Consider the following 15,376-nt stretch of genomic DNA (forward strand, 5'->3'; position numbering starts at 1 on the left):
GGAACAAGGTGGAATAAAGCTACAGAGTGATTATTGTAACTGGGAACAAGGTGGAATAAAGCTGCAGAGTGATTATTGTAACTGGGAACAAGGTGGAATAAAGCTGCAGAGTGATTATTGTAACTGGGAACAAGGTGGAATAAAGCTACAGAGTGATTATTGTAACCAGGAACAAGGTGGAATAAAGCTGCAGAGTGATTATTGTAACCGGGAACAAGGTGGAAAAGCAGCAAAGTGATCATTGTAACTGGGAACAAGGTGGAATAAAGCTACAGAGTGATTATTGTAACTGGGAACAAGGTGGAATAAAGCTGCAGAGTGATTATTGTAACTGGGAACAAGGTGGAATAAAGCTACAGAGTGATTATTGTAACCGGGAACAAGGTGGAATAAAGCTGCAGAGTGATTATTGTAACTGGAAACAAGGTCGAATAAAGCTGCAGAGTGATTATTGTAACTGGGAATAAGGTGGAATAAAGCTACAGAGTGATTATTGTAACCGGGAACAAGGTGGAATAAAGCTGCAGAGTGATTATTGTAACCGGGAACAAGGTGGAAAAGCAGCAAAGTGATCATTGTAACTGGGAACAAGGTGGAATAAAGCTACAGAGTGATTATTGTAACTGGAAACATGGTGGAATAAAGCTGCAGAGTGATTATTGTAACTGGGAACAAGGTGGAATAAAGCTACAGAGTGATTATTGTAACCAGGAACAAGGTGGAATAAAGCTGCAGAGTGATTATTGTAACCGGGAACAAGGTGGAAAAGCAGCAAAGTGATCATTGTAACTGGGAACAAGGTGGAATAAAGCTACAGAGTGATTATTGTAACTGGGAACAAGGTGGAATAAAGCTGCAGAGTGATTATTGTAACCGGGAACAAGGTGGAAAAGCAGCAAAGTGATCATTGTAACTGGGAACAAGGTGGAATAAAGCTACAGAGTGATTATTGTAACTGGGAACAAGGTGGAATAAAGCTGCAGAGTGATTATTGTAACTGGGAACAAGGTGGAATAAAGCTACAGAGTGATTATTGTAACCGGGAACAAGGTGGAATAAAGCTGCAGAGTGATTATTGTAACTGGAAACAAGGTCGAATAAAGCTGCAGAGTGATTATTGTAACTGGGAATAAGGTGGAATAAAGCTACAGAGTGATTATTGTAACCGGGAACAAGGTGGAATAAAGCTGCAGAGTGATTATTGTAACCGGGAACAAGGTGGAAAAGCAGCAAAGTGATCATTGTAACTGGGAACAAGGTGGAATAAAGCTACAGAGTGATTATTGTAACTGGAAACATGGTGGAATAAAGCTGCAGAGTGATTATTGTAACTGGGAACAAGGTGGAATAAAGCTACAGAGTGATTATTGTAACCAGGAACAAGGTGGAATAAAGCTGCAGAGTGATTATTGTAACCGGGAACAAGGTGGAAAAGCAGCAAAGTGATCATTGTAACTGGGAACAAGGTGGAATAAAGCTACAGAGTGATTATTGTAACTGGGAAAAAGGTGGAATAAAGCTGCAGAGTGATTATTGTAACCGGGAACAAGGTGGAAAAGCAGCAAAGTGATCATTGTAACTGGGAACAAGGTGGAATAAAGCTACAGAGTGATTATTGTAACTGGGAACAAGGTGGAATAAAGCTGCAGAGTGATTATTGTAACCGGGAACAAGGTGGAAAAGCAGCAAAGTGATCATTGTAACTGGGAACAAGGTGGAATAAAGCTGCAGAGTGATTATTGTAACTGGGAACAAGGTGGAATAAAGCTACAGAGTGATTATTGTAACTGGGAACAAGGTGGAATAAAGCTGCAGAGTGATTATTGTAACTGGAAACAAGGTGGAATAAAGCTGCAGAGTGATTATTGTAACTGGGAACAAGGTGGAATAAAGCTACAGAGTGATTATTGTAACCAGGAACAAGGTGGAATAAAGCTGCAGAGTGCTTATTGTAACCGGGAACAAGGTGGAAAAGCAGCAAAGTGATCATTGTAACTGGGAACAAGGTGGAATAAAGCTACAGAGTGATTATTGTAACTGGGAACAAGGTGGAATAAAGCTGCAGAGTGATTATTGTAACAGGAAACAAGGTGGAATAAAGCTGCAGAGTGATTATTGTAACCGGGAACAAGGTGGAAAAGCAGCAAAGTGATCATTGTAACTGGGAACAAGGTGGAATAAAGCTACAGAGTGATTATTGTAACTGGGAACAAGGTGGAATAAAGCTGCAGAGTGATTATTGTAACTGGAAACAAGGTGGAATAAAGCTGCAGAGTGATTATTGTAACTGGGAACAAGGTGGAATAAAGCTACAGAGTGATTATTGTAACCAGGAACAAGGTGGAATAAAGCTGCAGAGTGCTTATTGTAACCGGGAACAAGGTGGAAAAGCAGCAAAGTGATCATTGTAACTGGGAACAAGGTGGAATAAAGCTACAGAGTGATTATTGTAACTGGGAACAAGGTGGAATAAAGCTGCAGAGTGATTATTGTAAAAGGAAACAAGGTGGAATAAAGCTGCAGAGTGATTATTGTAACCGGGAACAAGGTGGAAAAGCAGCAAAGTGATCATTGTAACTGGGAACAAGGTGGAATAAAGCTACAGAGTGATTATTGTAACTGGGAACATGGTGGAATAAAGCTGCAGAGTGATTATTGTAACTGGGAACAAGGTGGAATAAAGCTACAGAGTGATTATTGTAACCAGGAACAAGGTGGAATAAAGCTGCAGAGTGATTATTGTAACCGGGAACAAGGTGGAAAAGCAGCAAAGTGATCATTGTAACTGGGAACAAGGTGGAATAAAGCTACAGAGTGATTATTGTAACTGGGAACAAGGTGGAATAAAGCTGCAGAGTGATTATTGTAACTGGGAACAAGGTGGAATAAAGCTACAGAGTGATTATTGTAACCAGGAACAAGGTGGAATAAAGCTGCAGAGTGATTATTGTAACCGGGAACAAGGTGGAATAAAGCTGCAGAGTGATTATTGTAACCAGGAACAAGGTGGAATAAAGCTGCAGAGTGATTATTGTAACCAGGAACAAGGTGGAATAAAGCTGCAGAGTGATTATTGTAACCAGGAACAAGGTGGAATAAAGCTGCAGAGTGATTATTGTAACCGGGAACAAGGTGGAAAAGCAGCAAAGTGATTATTGTAACTGGGAACAAGGTGGAATAAAGCTACAGAGTGATTATTGTAACTGGGAACAAGGTGGAATAAAGCTGCAGAGTGATTATTGTAACTGGAAACAAGGTGGAATAAAGCTGCAGAGTGATTATTGTAACTGGGAACAAGGTGGAATAAAGCTACAGAGTGATTATTGTAACTGGGAACAAGGTGGAATAAAGCTGCAGAGTGATTATTGTAACTCGAAACAAGGTGGAATAAAGCTGCAGAGTGATTATTGTAACTGTGAACAAGGTGGAATAAAGCTGCAGAGTGATTATTGTAACTGGGAACAAGGTGGAATAAAGCTGCAGAGTGATTATTGTAACTGGAAATAAGGTGGAATAAAGCTGCAGAGTGATTATTGTAACTGGGAACAAGGTGGAATAAAGCTGCAGAGTGATTATTGTAACTGGGAACAAGGTGGAATAAAGCTACAGAGTGATTATTGTAACCAGGAACAATGTGGAATAAAGCTGCAGAGTGATTATTGTAACTGGGAACAAGGTGGAATAAAGCTGCAGAGTGATCATTGTAACTGGAAACAAGGTGGAATAAAGCTGCAGAGTGATTATTGTAACTGGGAACAAGGTGGAATAAAGCTGCAGAGTGATTATTGTAACTGGGAACAAGGTGGAATAAAGCTACAGAGTGATTATTGTAACCAGGAACAAGTTGGAATAAAGCTGCAGAGTGATTATTGTAACTGGGAACAAGGTGGAATAAAGCTGCAGAGTGATCATTGTAACTGGGAACAAGGTGGAATAAAGCTACAGAGTGATTATTGTAACCAGGAACAAGGTGGAATAAAGCTGCAGAGTGATTATTGTAACCGGGAACAAGGTGGAAAAGCAGCAAAGTGATCATTGTAACTGGGAATAAGGTGGAATAAAGCTGCAGAGTGATTATTGTAACCGAGAACAAGGTGGAAAAGCAGCAAAATGATCATTGTCCCTCATCTGGATCTTCAGTACTACTTGACTCACTGAGTCCCTCCAGATTCTCTTTGTTTGCTCAAGATTTCAGCATCTGCCAACTTTTGTGATGCTTCAATGAGCAAAAGTGTTCTATGGGAGCAAACAGAAATTACAAGGACTGTCCTGTTTGCAGATTTGGGGGAAAAAGTAGAAAAAGGCTGTAATTGATTTGAAGGAGGCCAATGACAGGAATCAGTAGTTTGAAGTGGGATAAAATATCTAAGAATTTGTATTCATCTGTCTTTAGTTTGTGATTTGTTCTAATAATAAAATCAGCATCCTGTTAGCTGGATTACTGAACATTAGGCTTAACCAGCAGGGTGGCGTTGGCCAGAATGTCCTTCGGCATCTGGAATGCCTCCGAGGCCTCCTCGCCATGAGCACGAAAAGGTACATGATCTGAGGTGCTGCCAGAATGAATCGATGGTGGAAGTTAATCATGCCGATGAACACCTGCAGCCCCTTCATAGTATGAGGTTTTGTGAACTGCTGAATGGCCTCCACCTTCTTGGGCAGTGGTATTACCCAGTACCTGTCAATACGATGCCCCAGGAACTCAACTGTGTCCTGCCTGAACTGACACTTGGAGGGGTTGATAGTCAACCCGAACTGCTGCAGGTGGGTGAATAGTTGTCTTGAGGTGAGCCATGTGCTCTGAGTGATTGTAGCTGGCAACAAGGATATCATCCAAGTAGATGAACGTGAATGGGAGGTTCCGGCCCACCGTGTCCATCAGCCGCTGAAAAGTCTGAAGCCCGAAGGGCATCCTCATGAATTGAAACAAGCTGAAAGGGGTGATTATGGTGGTTTTAGGTGTGTCCTTGTGGTACACTGGGATTTGAAGATAACCCCTGATTAAATCAACCTTTGAAAATACCCATACTCCTTGTAAGTTGGCGATAAAGTCCTAGATATGGGGCACGGGGTATCTGTCCAGTGTGGTGGCCTCATTGAGGCATCAGTTTCACCACACTGCCTCCACCCTCTTGCTGTCTTTGGGACCACGTACAGGGGGAGGCCCAAGGGCTGTGCAACCGCCGCACTATCCCCAACTCCTCTATTTTCTTTAATTCTTCTTTGGCGAGGGCAAGATTTTTGGGGGAAGGTGGCATGCCCTCAATAAGGATGTGGAGCCTTACCTCGTGCTTTGGTTCCATGGATGAAAATTGTAGCACCATGATTGCTGGGAACTCCAGCAGGATGCGAGTGTAGACATTGTCAGACAGCGTGACGGAGTTGAGGTGGGGGGGACAGTAGTTTGGTTTCCCCAGGGGCATCAGCTGAAAAGTCCTGTTGTGCACCAAATGGCACTCTTTTAAATTTACCAGCAGGCAGTGGGCACACAGAAAGTCGGCTCCCAGGATCGGTTGCGCTACTGCCACACAGTAAAAGTCCACTTAAATTGATGACCAGCAAATCATAGGGGCATGGTGTGGGTGCCGTAACTTCATATAGAGGTGCTGTTCGCTGTCCTCAGTGCCAGGCCCGGCTGGCGTTCTGGGTGTCGTAGGCCATGGGGAGCGAAGGACACTTATTTCAGCACCAGTGTCCTCGAGGAACCGCCTTTCCCGACTGAAAGTCCCACACGTGGGGGAGGCTGTCATATTAGCCAACCTCCGCAGCCATTAACGACGGTTGACCATGGTATTTACCAGAAACACGCAGGGTGGGCAGCATCGTTAATGATGATAACAATATGGTTGGGAAGGGGGTCCACTTTCCTCTTTGTCTGCTGTGGCCTTGTTACCAGCTGGGGTTGGGGATTGGAAATTTGTTCCACCAAGGCGCCATTTTCTTTCTTCACTCTACAGAGCACGTCTGCCCAGACTGTGATTTTCGTCAGGTTGCTGAAGTCCTCATTGGTGAGCAAGAGTCAGATATCCTCAGGCAGCTGCTCCAGGAAATTCTGCTCAAAGAGCAGGCAAGACCTGTGACCCTTGGCGAGTGAGAGCATCTCGCTTATGAGGGCGGATGAGGCCCTGTCCCCCAAGCCATCCATGTGCAGAAAACCGATGGTGTGCTCACGCCGTGATAGCCTGGAAGTGCAGGTTAATAGCTCTTTGAGGCACTATTTTTGCCTTGCTCCGGAGGCTGCCGAAGGAAACTGATGACCCTCACTGCCATATTCTGGTCGAGCAAGCTCACTACAGAGTAAAAGTAGGTGTCGGCGGCGGCGATCTGTCAAAGGTGGAACTGGGCCTCGGCCTGTTCGAACCACACGTGTAGCTGCAACGCCCAAAACATTGGCTGTTTGGTCACGTGGGATGATGGCCATTGGTCCCTGTGGAACCCTCGCGATGGCAACATTTGCTAGCCATTTGTGAGCCGGGTCATGACTCAGTTCGCAGACTGCTACACACCAACAACAACTTTGCACTCAATGTCATCAAAACTAAGGAGCTGAGTTGACTTCAGGAAAGGAAAGCCAGAGGTTTGGTATGACACCAGAAATTCGAACAAATTTCTACAGAGGTGTGGTGGAAAGGAAGCTGATTGGCTAAATCATGGTCTGGTATGGGGACACCAATACCTCTAATGGTAGTGGGCGCAGCCCAGGACATCTCAGTAAAAACCCTCACCACTATTTTAAACACATCAACAGGGAACACTGCCTACGAGAGCAGCAACAATCATCAAAGATCTTCATCACCCAGCTCACGGTCTGTTCTCACTGCTTCCATCAGGAAAGAGGTATCGGTGCCCAAGACTCGCACCACCAAGTTCATGAACAGCTGCTACCCCTCCACAATCAGACTCTTCAGACACTCAGAGTCTCCTTTAAGCATTCTTACTTGGGCACTTTATTGATTTTTTAAATTCTCTTTGTATTGCACAGTCACTTTATTTACATTTGTTACAGTTCTTTATTTGCTTATATGTATGCACTGGGTACAGTTTTTTAGCACTACCAATTGGTGGTAATTCTGCACCTGCAGGAAAAAGAATCTCAGGGTTGTATGTGATGTCATGTACTCTTTGACCATAAATCTGAAATCTGAATTTATAATACGGAAGAATGATATTCATGCTGGCCAATATTTCTATTTTGGCTAAAGTTGTTTTCCATATCAAGTCTGTAGCCTTGTAACTTATGGACTTCAATCACTCATCCAAACACATTTTAAATATCAAGATAAATTCTGTTTCCACCATTCTTTCATGAAAGTTCAAGTTTCTTTTTGGATGAAAAATGTCCTTCACAACTCCCCAATAATTCTCCTTATTTTTATTAATAGTTATTAACTGTTTTGCTCAGGGAATTTGGGCTGCCTTTTTCATTCTTTTTATGCACTTCTTGGTTACTTTTATTCCACACATAAACACACTTTCCACCATATAATATCCTGATGAATACTTTTGATTTTTCATTAATGATAAAATCTGAGCAAAGTATAGACACAATCTGCTGAAGGAATAGAATGCTGCGGGTTGAGCACCAGCAGTAGGAGAAAACATATGGTCAATGTTTTGAGCAGAAATTCTTTATCAAGCATAGATAAAGAGTTTCTTGATAAAGAGTTTAAGCTTGAAACATCAACCAAGCTGGTTCATGACCTGTTAAATTCCTCAGGCAATTGTGTTGAGCTTCTTTGCAAAGTGTACCAGCTCTAGCCAGAGAAATGTGTTATGGAGCTCTGTATCGCTATCCAGTCTTTTTTCTTTGAATAAAAAAAAAAGATATTCCACATTCCTTCTAAATTTCTTTGTCTACCTCCTCTGTTATCTTCAGAATCTGTGGACAAACCCTTCTGTTCTTCTTTGCTTCTCAGCACCCAAGCATACAGGCAGTCCCCGGATTAAAAACAAGTTCCCTAATTATTGACATTAAAAAAGATTGTGGGAAGGTAGGCGTCTCAACCACCTGTTCTATCACCTCTATAAAGAGGTATCAAGAGATCCTTAAACCTTTATAAAACTCAGGAGCAAACCCATCCTTCCCCAGAGATTTGTTAACTTGCAATGAACCTAGTGCTTCCCTTGTTTCTACTTCAGTAAAGGGAGCATTAAGTCCCCTTGGTTCCTCAAAATCTACATAGTATATATTGTACCTTTATATGCATATAAAACATTTCCAAATGAACTGAAACATCTTAAACATAAAAATACAGTATATAATAATAATACAGATAATAATACAGTACTATATGCAATTATAAAAGTAAGTACATACAGTTATGAGATAATTAAAAGTTAACACACAGGAGAAGATGATGGAGAGATGGCTACAGTACAGATTCCGCACAGCTCTCCCGCATCTTTGCTCCTTCTGATCCATGTCCAGCTCCTTCGCTTGCTCCTCGCCCTCCTTCACTTGGTGCTTTGCCCAGGCCACATGCAGCATAGCCTGACAGCAGTGTTCTGCTGCTTCTTCTCCCTCCCTCCCTCCCCTCTGCCGGTTGCTCGCTCCCTCACCCACCCGCTGCTTTGCCCAAGCCACGTGTGGGATCACACAATACTATAGCCCTATTCACACTAGTGCTTTATCCTAGTAATTAACTGCTAATCTACTGACTAATGTGCCAGTGTGAATGCTCATGAATCAGCACACAGGCATCAGATCACCCAGGGGATGGACTGCCTAGGGAGGGTGTATCATCACTGGGGCGATCTGACACCTGCTTGCTGGTTAGCCCAGTGTGAAAGAGACATGGGGTATTCTGGGAAAAATCAGGACGTCACCGGTGGAGGATAGGCGCCCTCTCCCTGGGGATGCCTGATGGTGAGTGTGAAAGGACATAGAGAACCGTTAACAATGGTCCATTGTGGACAGCATATTGAAGCAGTTCATTGAACAGCCAATTTACTGGTTAGCTAATGTAAAAAGGGCTTATGACTTCAGATGTTTGTGTCAGATACTGGATATCCTTCAGAGAATAACTTGCTTCACCAACTCTTGGCTAACAGCTATACTAATTAGAAATCTACTATGCAGAAACTTAATTCAGCAGATACCTTAAAGCCAGCCAATGGAAAGTGAGCTCTGCTTGAACCGGAAGTCAACATCATCCTCCTTTTCGACTTTTTGGTTCTAGAAAACTACGGGTTGTTTGTAAATCAGACGTTTTTTCTCTCCCACCAATACATTATCTCACACTTCTCTGGATTCACTTCATTATGCAAGTATTTTGTTCACTTAATGAGTCCATTAATACCTTATTGCAGTTTGTAGCTTTATTTCTCACTGTTAACCAGGAATGAGTATGTCAGCAGCTCATTACTGTGGAGGACATTTTTGTGGCACCCCGTGGACTTCAAAATGTGTTTGAACAGCCTGAAATAATTTCTGAAACTGCCCAGTCAAGTTCATTTATCATTCAACTGTACAAGTACAATTGCCATTCGTCAATGCAAAACACTGCATAAAGACAAACGATACATATGGACAAATATTAAAATAAATATGTTATTGTTAAATAAATAGTAGAGTCATGGAGGGTTTGTATGAGTAGTTCATCAATTGTTTAGCAGAATTTAAAATTGCTCACCCTCTCCAATGATCACTGGGTTTTGGTGAAATTGAGTGAGAGATCATTAATAGAACACCATCCAGCAAAGTTTCGATCTCCCGCAAATATGTTGACTCATCATCCATTTTTATACAGCCCACAATGATGGTATCATCAGCAAATTTGTAAGATGTATTGTTATAATGTTAAGCCACACAGACATAGGTGGAAAATGAGTAGAGCACAGGGCTAAATACATAGCCCAAAGGTGCTCCGAAGCTGATAGAGATTGTGGAAGATCTTGCCGAAGCACACTGATTGGGGTCTGGGAGTGAGTAAAACCAGGATCCAAATTCATTGATGGTGTTGATTGCTAAACTGTAGACAATAAAGTGCATCTTGGCCAGTTGGTGCAGAGTTTTGTGCAGAGCCAATGAGATGGCATCTGCCATAGACCTTGTGTTTCTCCAACAGATTGTGCTTTATTTCTGACTCCATCATCTGCAATCTATCTTGTACTTCCTCATTACTACTCATAGCTACTATTTTATATAGCAGTTGTACCAAATGCAACTGCTATTTTACCTGTGTGCTGTCAGAAAATATATTCTTGTCTTGCATGTGCCCTTGTCAGTCATACCCCATCCTCACTGATGTATTAGTACTCTGAGTTGTCTTCAAATAAATTATCAAAGTTTTCTTTGTCATATCTGCAACCTCAGCAAAATCAGTGATCTGTGAGTTTAATAGAATCTATTAAAATATTGTATTCTGGTGTTTGACTTTAAATTCTCCCCTAATGATTACATGTCAGTAAGCTATATTGCATTTTGATGTTGTCATGGCTTTTCCAACAATGTGCTCTGAATACTCTTTGAGAAGGAATTAAGATCCATGTTGCTTTTAATTTCTAAATGGAATTGAAGATGCAATTAATTTTCTATGAGGCTTGAGTAACACACTACTATTTCTACCTGGATAACAGAAAGAACCTCTTTTTTAATCCAATTCCCTATTTTGAGTGAATGCTGTTATTAATTTTTTAAAAATTGTCTTTGCAAGGTAAAGGAAGGATCTATTTATTTATTTTTTGTCATAGTAACTAAAACTAACAAAAGTAGTTCAATTGCGTAAGCATTCTTTGGCTTGGCTTCGCGGACGAAGATTTATGGAGGGGGTAAAAGTCCACGTCAGCTGCAGGCTCGTTTGTGGCTGACAAGTCCGATGCGGGACAGGCAGGCACGGTTGCAGCGGCTGCAGGGGAAAATTGGTTGGTTGGGGTTGGGTGTTGGGTTTTTCCTCCTTTGTCTTTTGTTAGTGAGATGGGCTCTGTGGTCTTCTTCAAAGGAGGTTGCTGCCCGCCGAACTGTGAGGCGCCATGATGCACGGTTGGAGGCGATATCAGCCCACTGGCGGTGGTCAATGTGGCAGGCACCAAGAGATTTCTTTAGGCAGTCCTTGTACCTTTTCTTTGGTGCACCTCTGTCACGGTGGCCAGTGGAGAGCTCGCCATATAACACGATCTTGGGAAGGCGATGGTCCTCCATTCTGGAGACGTGACCCATCCAGTGCAGCTGGATCTTCAGCAGCATGGACTCGATGCTGTCGACCTCTGCCATCTCGAGTACTTCGACGTTAGGGATGAAAGCGCTCCAATGGATGTTGAGGATGGAGCGGAGACAACGCTGGTGGAAGTGTTCTAGGAGCCGTAGGTGATGCCGGTAGAGGACCCATGATTCGGAGCCGAACAGGAGTGTGGGTATGACAACGGCTCTGTATACGCTTATCTATGTGAGGTTTTTCAGTTGGTTGTTTTTCCAGACTCTTTTGTGTAGTCTTCCAAAGGCGCTATTTGCCTTGGCGAGTCTGTTGTCTATCTCATTGTCGATCCTTGCATCTGATGAAATGGTGCAGCCGAGATAGGTAAATCATGACCATTTATTTTTCAGCTAGATTGTTCTATATCTGATGTCTTCTTATTTCACAGGAGGAGTTATTGAGCAGATTTGAACGTACTCCTTTATAGAATCAAGTACTTTAACATTGTTAGTGTAATTGAAGCAAGTTTAATTCAGTTAAGAAACACAAAAAGTGCAGATGTTGGAATCTTGAGTAGATAAGGAATTGCTGGAGGAGCTCAACAGACAGCAAGGAAATAGGCCCACAAGCCCATGCTGCCCATGTACACACAATTGACCTACACACCCTGTATGTTTTGAAGATTACCTCAATTAATTGTCATCACCTTCAATAATTTTTCAATGTGAACATACACAAAAGCTTACATTTTAGATTTTAACACATTCAACATCAATTAATATCTTTTCTCTTTCCAAAAATGAAATGAATTTGTGTCTTAATACAGTACTACACAAACAACAAATAATGAGTACTTCTATCAATTCACTTTGGCTTGGCTTCGCGGACGAAGATTTATGGAGGGGGTAAAAAGTCCACGTCAGCTGCAGGCTCGTTTGTGGCTGACCAGTCCGATGCGGGACAGGCAGACACGATTGCAGCGGTTGCAAGGGAAAATTGGTTGGTTGGGGTTGGGTGTTGGGTTTTTCCTCCTTTGCCTTTTGTCAGTGAGGTGGGCTCTGCGGTCTTCTTCAAAGGAGGCTGCTGCCCGCCAAACTGTGAGGCGCCAAGATGCACGGTTTGAGGCGTTATCAGCCCACTGGCGGTGGTCAATGTGGCAGGCACCAAGAGATTTCTTTAGGCAGTCCTTGTACCTTTTCTTTGGTGCACCTCTGTCACGGTGGCCAGTGGAGAGCTCACCATATAATACGATCTTGGGAAGGCGATGGTCCTCCATTCTGGAGACGTGACCCATCCAGCGCAGCTGGATCTTCAGCAGCGTGGACTCGATGCTGTCGACCTCTGCCATCTCGAGTACCTCGACGTTAGGGGTGTGAGCGCTCCAATGGATGTTGAGGATGGAGCGGAGACAACGCTGGTGGAAGCGTTCTAGCCATGAAAGACCCCAACAATGAAGACGCTGTTTACATCCGGTACCGCACGGATGGCAGTCTCTTCAATCTGAGGCGCCTGCAAGCTCACACCAAGACACAAGAGAAACTTGTCCGTGAACTACTCTTTGCAGATGATGCCGCTTTAGTTGCCCATTCAGAGCCAGCTCTTCAGCGCTTGACGTCCTGCTTTGCGGAAACTGCCAAAATGTTTGGCCTGGAAGTCAGCCTGAAGAAAACTGAGGTCCTCCATCAGCCAGCTCCCCACCATGACTACCAGCCCCCCCACATCTCCATCGGGCACACAAAACTCAAAACGGTCAACCAGTTTACCTATCTCGGCTGCACCATTTCATCAGATGCAAGGATCGACAATGAGATAGACAACAGACTCGCCAAGGCAAATAGCGCCTTTGGAAGACTACACAAAAGAGTCTGGAAAAACAACCAACTGAAAAACCTCACAAAGATAAGCGTATACAGAGCCGTTGTCATACCCACACTCCTGTTCGGCTCCGAATCATGGGTCCTCTACCGGCACCACCTACGGCTCCTAGAACGCTTCCACTTCTATCAATACTCTAATACTGAATGGAATAAACAGTGGGGGAACAAAATGGATAATAGCTAATTGCAGAGCACCTTCAATCAGTAATGATGATCCTGAGTCTCTAGTTGCCTTTCATTTTGCGTCATTCCCACCCTGATCTTCCTATCTTTGAGCTCTTGTTCTAATGAATGAAACCCAATGTAAGGAAAAAGATCAGTAGCTCATCTTATAACCAGATACATTAAACCACATTAGCTAACCAGTATTTCCCTTTTGGAACCTGGTTGGCCAATTCTGAAGAATGGTCATCAATATTTGATGCTAATGTGGCAGAGTGAGCAGTGAGAGAGACATAAACACCACGTTGAGGGTCGTTAACGACTTTTTATTCAAATTCACCGCGCCCCTTTAAGGGCAGCATGAGCTCAGTCACCTGATGCATTGTGATGTCATTATCGCTGCCCAGGGTGTGCGCTGGAAGGGATGCTGGAGTCAGAGAGAAACCTCTCACGATGCTATTTCCCCATGGCTGCCCCGCCACGTGGCGATACAAGTGGGGCCGGTTTGCCATGAGGATGTGCGCCGCCACACTAACTATTTCTCTCTTCACAGATGCAGCCTGACTTGCTGAATATTCTGTTTTGAATTTCTAGCAGTTGCATTGTTTGCTTTTCCAATGTTTATGTCCTTTTTATTCTTCTGTCTCCTATTTACATGTGTACATATCATTAAGCTGCAGTGTGGTAGCTCACCTAGGCTTCTTCAACTGAACCTTCTCAACCTGTGATCATTTCCATCTGAAAGAGAAAAAGTAGTTCATGGAGGGGAAGACCTCATAAGGCACTAAGTACTTTGTAAATATATTGGGTATATTTCTGGACTTTTTCCAATAAAACCACTGTAGGAATATTTTCACTACAAATCACCATCATTTTAAGAAAACCATTTGCAAGGGCGCAGAAATGGGTAATGAATAGTGCACATCCCATAAAATAATGCGTGTTCAAAAAATTAACAATTTTCCTGAATAATGTTTTCCACTGATTGCTTAAAAGTGGTTTTCAGGAGTTTAAGTTGATTCTTATTTTTCAGGACAAGCTTGCTGAATTGGTAAATTTTTGCAAAGGTGGAATGGCTTGAATTTCAGCTCAATCAATTTCGATAAAAATCAGTGTCATGGCACATTCATGCTCCATTTGTTTTTTATTATTGTGAATGTACCCAGTTGTGGCTGAAATTTAGATGCATGATGCTATTTCTCTTCTGTATAATGCGAATATAAAACCTTCCTAAATGAATGAAATGTGATACCAGTCACTTCCAAATGATTTGCTTGACCTCAACAAGGCATTTCTAGGCATGAGTCATCCTTGCTTCCTGACATGATTGTGAGGTAATTACCTGACATTATGTTCTTTGGGAATGCCTAGTTAACATCCAAGCATCAGTTTGAAACACCTCAAAATACATCTTTTGCTAGACTTTAAACCCATTTCTGGGTTTAAACTTGTTTTACTCAAACCCTTATCAAATAGGTTCCAATGTTTTTCAAAGCTTTGCAAACTTGTCCATTTTTTTGTAACACTTTCCTAAATGTTCATCAAAGGAATTAAAATATTCTTGATCTTTATGTTTACTGCAGATAAATATGATTTAGTTTTTTTGTATAATCCAGTGATCAATGGGGTGGAGGTGGTGAAGAAATTTAAATTCCTGGAGTCAGAGGATCTTTCCTGGACCCAACAAACTAATGTAGCATGAAGAAAGCACGGTAGTGCCCCTACTTCCTCAGGAGTTTGCAGAGGTTTAATATGACATTGAAAACCCTGGCAAATTACTGATGTGTGGTGGAAAGTGTGCTAACTGACTGCATCACAGTCTGGTATGGGGTCATCAATACTCCTGAGCTTGAAGCCCTGCAAAAGTTGGTGGATGTAGCTCAGGACATCTCAGGCAAAACCCTCCCCACCATCAAGAACATCTATTGGGAACACTGCTGTCAGAGAGCAGCAGCAATCATTAAGGATCCACATTGCCCAGCACACAGTCTATACTTGCTGCTACCATCAGGAAAGAGGTATAGGTGCCACAAGACTCACACCACCAGGTTCAGGAACAGCTGCATTGCTTCCATCATCGTACTACTCAACAACAAACTCAATCAGGGACTCATTTAAAGACACTTATTTTTGCACTATTGATTATTTTTCTCTATTACACAGTTACACTTCTTTATTTGTTTAAATGTGTACGTCAAAAACTTT

At 42.6% G+C, this 15,376-nt stretch overlaps 1 protein-coding gene across 1 annotated transcript in view; it reads left to right on the plus strand.

The window, feature by feature from the left end:
• Positions 1 to 15,376, plus strand: part of tmem132e (transmembrane protein 132E) — a 670,647-nt gene that overhangs the window by 359,444 nt on the left and 295,827 nt on the right. The window lies entirely within an intron of this gene.

This window comes from Narcine bancroftii, chromosome 14, assembly GCF_036971445.1.
Source record: "Narcine bancroftii isolate sNarBan1 chromosome 14, sNarBan1.hap1, whole genome shotgun sequence".
Lineage (NCBI taxonomy): Eukaryota > Metazoa > Chordata > Chondrichthyes > Torpediniformes > Narcinidae > Narcine > Narcine bancroftii.